Here is a 7,033-nt window from a genome sequence, read left to right on the forward strand (position 1 = left end):
CCCAGTCCAACGCCGGCATCTCCACATCAAGAGCATCAGATACATGGGAACACTATTATCTGGAAGTTCCCCTCCAAGCCACTTATTATCACGATTTGGAAATATATTTCCATTCCTTCAATGTCGCTAGGTCTCTAACAGCTCTGTGCATATACCTACAGCACAATGGAGTGCAGCAGTTTAAGATGGCATTTCATCACCACCTCTCATGGACAATTAGGGATGGGCAATAATTGCTGGCCTAGCCAGAAACACCCACATCCCATGAATGGTTTTTTAAAAAAATCAGTACTATTTGGCAAATTCTCAGATACTAAAGTGGTCCGTGCCCATATGCATTGAGACCTGGACAACATTATTGTTTGAACTGATAGGTTGCAAGTAACATTCACAAGACACAAGTCCCAGGTGATGGTCACCTGAGAATCCAACCACCTTTCAATATTCAACAGCATTCTCACTGCTGGAATCCCCCATCAACATCATAGTGGGAGTGGTGGAGTGGGTCATAGAATCATCATAGAAATCCTACAGTGCAGAAAGAGGCCATCTGGCCCATCGAGTCTGCACCGACCACAATCCCACCCAGGCCCTACCCCCATATCCCTACACATTTACCCGCTAATCCCTCTAACCTACGCATCTCAGGACACTAAGGGGCAATTTTTAGCATGGCCAATCAACCTAGCCCGCACATCTTTGGACTGTGGGAGGAAACCCACGCAGACACGAGGAGAATGTGCAAACTCCACACAGACAGTGACCCAAGCCGGGAATCAAACCCAGGTCCCTGGAGCTGTGAAGCAGCAGTACTAACCACTGCGCTACCGTGCCACCCTCAATGTACCATCAATGTACCCTCTGAGCTGTGTGGCCAAAGTCAGCCTCTTCAGGTTGGCACTTGTGTGCGTCTGTACAGAACAATTTTGAGGACCTGCGCAGTGAACCAGGTGCACGCTACAAAAATATTAGAGGGAATGCTGGTCACCTGACCTAAAACATAACTCGACCAGCCACATAAATACTGTGGCAACAAGAGCAGGTCAAGAGGTTAGGAATTCTGTAGCGAGTAACTCACCTCCTGATTCTTCAAAGCCTGTCCACTATTTACAATGCTCAGTAGTGTGATGGAATACTCTCCACTTGCCTGGATGAGTGCAGCTCCAACAACACAAAAAAACTACCTCCCATCCAGGACAAAGCAGCTTGCTCTGTTCACACCTTCAACATTCATTCCCTCCACTACTGACAGAGTGACAGCAGTGTGTACCATTTACAGGACGGTAATTTGCCAAAGCTCCTTCAACAATATCTTCCAAATCTGTGATATTTACTACCTAGAAGGACAAAGGCAGCATGGGAACAGCACCACTTTCAAATTCCCCTCCAAGTTACACACTATCCCTGACTTGGAAATAAATCACCTTTTTTTTTTAAGGTCACTGGGTCAAAATCCTCACACTCCTTCCTGAATAGCACTAAACATTTATCGACACCAGATGGACTACAGCAGTTCAAGAAGGTGGCTCACCACCGCCTTCTCATGGGCAATTGGGGATGGGAAACAAATGCTGGGCTGCCAGTGAAACTCATATCCCACAAACAATGAATAAGAGTTTGGCGAAAGTTTAATCCCACAGGTCATATATTTAGTGAATAGCAAATGTTCCAGACTAACCACATGAATTAAGGACTTAAAATGGAAATGCGTTACTCATCTTTTAAGGTGTATGCACACATCGCTGCCAATGTTAACTTTCTACCTTTAAGATGCTCCTACAAGCCTACTTCTTCAGCTTTTGGTTATCTGTCCTAACATCTTTTATTGCTCAGTATCAAGTTTAGTCTGATAATGCTCTCTTAAGTGCCCAGCATTTTACAGATGCACCATAGAAAGCATCCTTTGCGGATGCATCACAGCTTGGTATGGCTCCTGCGCTGTCCAAGACAGCAAGAAACTACAAAAGGGTTGTGAACGAAACCAATCCATCACGCAAACCATCCTCCCATCCATTGACTCAGTCTACACTTCCTGCTGCCTCGGAAAAGCAGCCAGCATAATTACGGACTCCACGCACCCCGAACATACTCTCTTCCACCTTCTTCCGTTGGCAAAAAGATGCAAAAGACAAATCACATACTAACCAACTCAAGAACAGCTTCTTCCCTACTGCCATCAGACTTTTGAATGGACCCATGTTGTATTAAGTTGACCTTTCTCTAGCTACGCCCTGACTGTAACACTACATTCTGCACTCTTTCCTTTTCTCCTATGTACTTTATGAATGGTATGCTTCGTCTGTATAGCGCGCAACAATACTTTTCACTGTATACCAATACATGTGACAATAGTAAAATAAAATCAGAGGCATTTTAACATCTTAACGGTGCTATGCAAATTTAACTTTTTGTTTCTGAAGAGGGCAGGAAATATGGGCTCCGGAAGAGGGAGGAGATTCAGGAATGAGGTCGAGAGGGTTGAGATATTGGGGTGTAGGGGAATGAAACGAGGGCATTGGGGGGTAGGGGCATTCAGGAAATTGGAGTTTGGGCTGAGGTAGAGGGGGAAATCAGGGAATTGAGTGGGTGGGCATGGGGGCCAGCATTAATTGCAGAGCCCAGAACAGCAGTGGTAAAAGTATGAGTGAATACGTACTGACAGAGGGGTAACCGATAAAGTGATGAGTGAAATCTGGGGGTCTTCTCTGGGTAAACTGCGAAAGAGTATTTCTATTTGTGGGCTAATGAGCTGCTGTGTGCTCTGATTTTACATTGCAAGCTCCAACATATGGAGGAGATATAGGGGGAGTCAGTACAGGCTGACAGTGACCCATAGTAGTGCTGCAAGGCTGGGGGAACTCCCACTCCTCCATGCTCTACAGACAGGATTCCAAAAGCATCTTTCCATATCATTTGTTCAGAAACAGATCCTTGAAGGTGACGTCACAGGTGGAGAAGGTAGTGAATAAGGCATATGGCATGCTTGCCTTTATAGGACGGGGCATAGAGTATAAAAGTTGGGGTCTGATGTTGCAGTTGTATCGAACGTTGGCTCGGCCGCATTTGGAATACTGCGCTCAGTTCTGGTCGCCACACTACCAGAAGGACATGGAGGCTTGAGAGAGAGTGCAGAGGTTTACCAGGATGTTGCCTGGTATGGAAGGGCTTAGTTATGAGGAGAGATTGGGTAAACTGGGGTTGTTCTCCCTGGAAAGACAGAGGATGAGTGGTGACCTAATAGAGGTGTATAAAATTATGAAAGGCATAGATAGGGTGAACGGTGGGAAGCTTTTTCCCAGGTCAGTGGTGATGTTCACGAGGGGTCATAGGTTCAAGGTTGGGGGGGGGAGGGGGAAGAGAAGAGAAGAGGAGAGAGAGAGAGAGAGAAAGAGGTTTAACACGGATATCAGAAGGACATATTTTACACAGAGGGTGGTGGGGGCCTGGAATGCGCTGCCGAGCAAGGTGGTGGAGGCAGACACACTGGAAACGTTTAAGACTTATCTAGATAGCCACATGAACGGAGTGGGAATGGAGGGATACAAAAGAATGGTCTAATTGGGACCAGGGAGCGGCGTGGGCTTGGAGGGCCGAAGGGCCTGTTCCTGTGCTGTATTGTTCTTTGTTCTTAAACCTCCAGCAATTCCTTCCAGACTGCTGTAGAGTTAGCAAAATGGAAGCAGCTCGCATAGCACAATGTGATTGACTCTTAACAGCCCTCTAAAGTGGTTGAGCAAGCCATTTGATTGTATCAAACTGTTACAGAAAAGTCAAAGAATAATAAAATCAGACAGACCATGCTGCATCAACCCAAGCACCAGAAACAACAACGGCAAAGCCAGTCCAGTCAACCCTGCAAAGTCCTCCTTGCGAACATCTGGAGAGTTTGTGCCAAAATTTGGAGAGATGTCTGACAGACTAGTCAAGCAAAAGCCCTGACATAGTAATGCTCATGGAATCATACCTTACAGACAATGAACCATAATGTTAAAATGCTTCTTTGATTTGATTTGTCACATGTACTGGTATCCAGTGCAATGTATTCATCGAATCATAGAAACCCTACAGTGCAGAAGGAGGCCATTCGGCCCATCGAATTTGCACCAACAACAATCCACCTAGGCATTACCCCCGTAACTCCAGATATTTACCCTGTTAATCCCTCTAACCTACGCATCCCAGGACACTAAGGGGCAATTTAGCATGGCCAAAGCACCTGATCCACACATTTGTTTCTTGCACGCTATACAGACAAAGCATACCATTCAAAACGTACATCAAGCAGATGGGGTCGGCTGCGCAGTGACAGGGAGTTGTCCTGGGAGTCCTCAACATTGACTCCAGACTTCATGAAATCTCATGGCATCAGGTAAAACATGGAAACCTCTGGCTGACTTTCACGTATCACCCTCCCTCAGCAGATGAATCAATCTCTTCCATGTTAAATTACTTGGAAGAAGCATTCAAGGTAGCAAGGGCACAGAATGTACTCTGGGTAGGGAACTTAAATGCCCATCCCCAAGAATTGCTCGGTAACACCATTACTGATCAAGCTGGTCCAGTCTTGAAGGGCATACCTGCCAGACTGGACCTGCAGCAGATGGTGAGGGAATAAGTAAAAGGGAAAAACCTACCTGACCTTGTCTTCACAAATTGAACTGTCCATGACAGTATTGGTTGAAGTGACCACCGCACAGTCCTTATGGAGATGAAGTTCTAACTTTTCACACTGAGGATATCCTCAGATTGTGTGGCCTTAACACTGTGCTAAATGGGATAGATTCAGAAGTGATATAGTGGCTCACAATTGGGCATTCATGAGGTGAGCCACCAGCAGTACCATCATTGTACATAACCAGTTTGTAAATTCATTGTCTGGTATATCCCTCACTCGACCATCACCATCAAGCCAGGGACTTAACCCTGGTTCAACAAGGAGTGCAGGAGCATATGCCAGGAGCAGCACCAGACGTACCTTAAAAATGAGCTGCCAAATTGGAAGCTACAACACAGGAATACATGCATTCCAAACATCCTCAACATCCTGAGGCTTACCATTGACCATAAACTTAACTAGACCACCAATATTAATGCTATTGCTATAAAAGCAGGTCAGAGACTTGGAATTCTGCGTTGACTAACTCACCTCTTCACACCCCAAAGCCTGTCAACTCTCAATCGGGCACAAGTCAGAAGCGTATCAAAAGTTCTCAATTTGCTTGGAAATTGAGGCTCCACCAACACCCAAGAAGCTCGACACTGTCCAGGACAAAACAGCCCACTTGATCAGCATCCTTAAATATTCACTCCCTCAACCATTGGCACAAATCCACAAGATTCACTGCAGCAACTCGTCAAACTTGCAGCCACTACCACCTAGGCATTAGATATATGGGAATTTTGACACCTGCAAGTTCCCCTCCAATTCACACATAATCCGGACATGGAACTAGATCATTGTTCCTTCATTGTCACTGGGTCAAAGTCCTGGCACTCCCTCCCTAACAGCACTGTAGGTCTACCTATGCCACATGGACTACAGAAGTTCAAGTTGGTGGCTCTCCACTGCCTTTTCATGGCCAATTAGGAATAGACATTAAATGTTGGTCTTGCCAACAATGTCACATCCCAAAAACAAATAAAAAAAGCTCCACTTAGTTTTTCACACATTTTATCGAAACATCCCAAAACAGGCGCAGGATCCTTTACACATTTAAATTGACTCGGTGCTGATTTTAGCATCTGACAGGTACCTCTAAACACATTGCTGTAATAGCAATTAGGTGCAGGACCATACAGCTTGTAACTGGTATAGGCTGTAGCCAAACAACAGGCCAAACACAGACTAATTTCTATCCCAGTGTCCAAATAACTGAGGCAACTACCTGGATAAGGTCCATCATCCAATATGTTGCAGAAATTAAAACACTGGACTGGTGGTTAAAATAAAACCAAGTCTGGGGCTGTTGACAATAGTAAGGAAACAAAAACCATTTACCAAAGATTTATAATTGATTAAACAGGGCAGACGTTTTTGTCAGGAAAATAATATTTACCCTTAATCAACATCCCAAAAACAGGCTATCCGGTCATTACACATTGCTGGTTGTGGGTCCCTGCTCTGCACATATTAGCTATGATGTTCCATTGCAATGACTACCTTCAAAAAAGTACTTCACTGGCTGTAAAAAGCGTGAAGTATTATTTTTTAATTTAAGTTTCATTTCAATTCATTTATCAGAAGGACAAAAAACACCTTTATTAGTCTCTAGGTAGTTCATAGCTGCCCACTACGGCTCTCTTAAAGAAGGTCAATATTTTTGCTTTCTTATTTTGAAACCCAACAAATTCGGCTGTAATTTTTAAATCGCTGTAAACACTCTGAAGGTTGACTGAACTGTTCACAAATTACTGCTCAGGTAGTCATCCTCCATTAAAATCCACACACACAATTCTTTCCCCTTTGCCTGTTACAGGCGCAGTAATAAACCACCCTGACTGGGCCCGAAACCTCCGAATAAAGTTACATTGAGTTTTCACCGAGAAGCCCAAATATTCCCCGCTCCCGCGAGGAAGCACCGAACCGCGCCTCCCTCCGCAAAGACAGACAGACAGACAGCCCCAGTTTAAGGGAAGACTGAGGGACCGCAGCATGAACCATAATCCACTCACTCACAGCACAACAACAAGGCGCCTTCACCTTCCGGCAACTACTGCCGGGTCGCACCGGCACTTCCGGACACCACTGCCGGGTCACACCGGCACATCCGGAAATCACTGCCGGGTTACACCGGCACTTCCGGGAACCAACCCCAGGTCACATCGACACTTCCGGGAACCATTGCCGGGTCACACCGACACTTCCGGTTGGTCCGTCGACAGGTGGAGTTTTGCCCGGATCCTGCGCGAGAGGAGCACTTCCTTCTCCCCCACCCCACCCTATCTCCAGGGTTACATTCAAGCCTTTCCCTTTCTTCCTTGTTTTGGCCTATTTTTAATCATTTGTGTGATAAGATCATGAGGCCTATATTTT

The 7,033-nt window shown here is 45.5% G+C and overlaps 1 protein-coding gene across 9 annotated transcripts in view; it reads right to left on the reverse strand.

Annotated features, from left to right (window-relative positions):
- The window catches only part of ints8 (integrator complex subunit 8), an 88,601-nt gene extending 81,873 nt beyond the window's left edge, over window positions 1–6,728 (reverse strand). For 4 of the 9 annotated variants that reach the window (XR_013498305.1, XR_013498304.1, XM_078215947.1 and 1 more), the window contains exon 1: window positions 6,677–6,728. The gene's annotated coding sequence lies outside the window, so the exon portion shown is untranslated. Of the gene's footprint in view, window positions 1–5,146; window positions 5,166–6,672 lie in introns of those variants that run through there. The other 5 variants (XM_078215946.1, XM_078215941.1, XM_078215949.1 and 2 more) reach the window with 3 other exon arrangements.
- Window positions 6,729–7,033: the final 305 nt, after the last annotated feature.

This window comes from Mustelus asterias, chromosome 7, assembly GCF_964213995.1.
Source record: "Mustelus asterias chromosome 7, sMusAst1.hap1.1, whole genome shotgun sequence".
NCBI lineage: Eukaryota > Metazoa > Chordata > Chondrichthyes > Carcharhiniformes > Triakidae > Mustelus > Mustelus asterias.